Source organism: Sinocyclocheilus anshuiensis, unplaced genomic scaffold (genome assembly GCF_001515605.1).
Source record: "Sinocyclocheilus anshuiensis isolate Anshui unplaced genomic scaffold, SAMN03320099.WGS_v1.1 scaffold575, whole genome shotgun sequence".
Lineage (NCBI taxonomy): Eukaryota > Metazoa > Chordata > Actinopteri > Cypriniformes > Cyprinidae > Sinocyclocheilus > Sinocyclocheilus anshuiensis.
Window position 1 is genome coordinate 364298 of NW_015552573.1, and position 1882 is coordinate 366179.

Below are 1882 nucleotides of genomic sequence, written 5' to 3' on the forward strand. Positions count from 1 at the left end.
GACGTGTGTAAGCAATAGGCAAAAACTGTAAATGCCCTAAAACAGTACTGTTCATAGGTTAGGTTATGGATTCATGCTAGACATTATAAAATCACTGTTATAACATTTAAAATCACATTGAGTCAAAGTTTACCATTTTGTTCATTCAGACATATCAGCTCTTACAATTATGCCAGATTAAAATAACAGTGAAACCTGAAAATAACATATACACTCTTAAAAAGAAAAGACTTGCAATAAGTATTGTGTCACCTATCATTTATCTCAAATAACTATATCTGCAACAAAATGTGTCTGCATGTATGTCTGTGTATGTGTGTGTCTGTTTGTGTGTAAGCATGCTTATTGAGTATTAATATAATAGTTTAACCATTTAATTTCTGTGTGTGTATGTCTGTGAGCCTTTTCTCCATTTTGGATGTGTTTTACTGTCAGCCATACATCCAGGTTGGCCTAGACCCTAAAATATACCACCTTAAATGCCTTAATGTGCTTGAACCCCGGTAATTGCTGCTTGCAGCTATATTATAATGTTATAATTAATATACAATATGTATGACATAAAATAGTATTTTTGTATGATATTAATAATATAATATAATTAATATACAGATATTATTGATGCTAAAACGATTTAATTGTCAATTGTTGATTAGTTTGATGTCTCTCACTATTTCTCATAGCAGTTCAAAGTTCCTCCAGTAGGGGTCTGTCTCTGAAGAAGGGCACTAATAAGTCTCGGCAGGTGAAGATGAATCAAATGCCCGGGATGGTGAATCTAGGCAGGAGGGAGGTCAGCAGGTCACAAAGTCCCATCATGACTCAAGAATCTGGGCCCATTCATAACCCTGCACTTCCTGCCCATCAGTCAGTGGTAATACAATCTCATTACTTTGTATGTTTAATATATAAAGTGGCATTCAGTTACCATTTTGGAAATAAATGCAGTTATTCTGCATTTCTAACACTATGTAAAAAATGTCATAATTCTTGGCAAGTACTAAACAAATTAGTCAAAAAGGAACTATCAGATCTAATATTTCTATTTCTACATAATACTACTTATTGTGTTTGATACTTTTAGACTGTTATAATTAATGAATGCATTTTTAATTGCCATTAATGAATAATGAGCCACCAGCATCATTCCAGAACCGAGCAGCCCATGTTCCTGCACCGATCAGGATGAGGGTCAGAGTTCAGGACAATGTCTTCTTGATTCCCGTTCCACACAGGTCTGATGCTGCTTTTGAATGTATCAGATAGTGTTTAGTGGTTATGTAATTGTAGATGTTATATGTTGTGTTGTGTTGTGCAGTGAGGCAGACTCCTGTACGGTGGCGTGGTTGTGTGATCAGGCCGCTCAGCGTTACTATCAGACGTGTGGATTACTGCCACGTCTATCCCTGCAGAAAGAGGGCGCTCTGCTCTTACCCACCGATCCACTGCTGGCTGTGCTGCACACTAATGAAGAGGTCAGAGATCATGGGAGAACGTCTATGTATTTTTCTATTGTTTGTAGGTTTTTTTTAAGAACTTGATGAAAAGCAAATAGTTTTTGCTTATGCATAATTTTTACAGTTTTTTTTTTTTACTACAGAATGAAAGCCAAGATTATAGTCATTTACAGAGGGATTGTAGCAAAACAAACATACTGTGGGAGCAAAAGAGTTGACAGGAAAATAAATATTTCAATAATAATAATAATAATAAATGCATATTTTTTACCAACAAGAAATGATTAATATATAATAGTTTTGTATATAGTATAATACAATACAATACAGTATAATATAATAATAAAATTAATAGACAGATATTAATGATACTAAACTTTATTTCCCGTTGCTAATTAGTTTTATGTCTTTAAATATTCTGCAGT

General features: G+C 34.0%; 1 pseudogene; it reads left to right on the plus strand.

Annotated features, from left to right (window-relative positions):
- The window catches only part of LOC107665114 (tonsoku-like protein), a 21464-nt pseudogene that overhangs the window by 14049 nt on the left and 5533 nt on the right, over nucleotides 1-1882 (plus strand).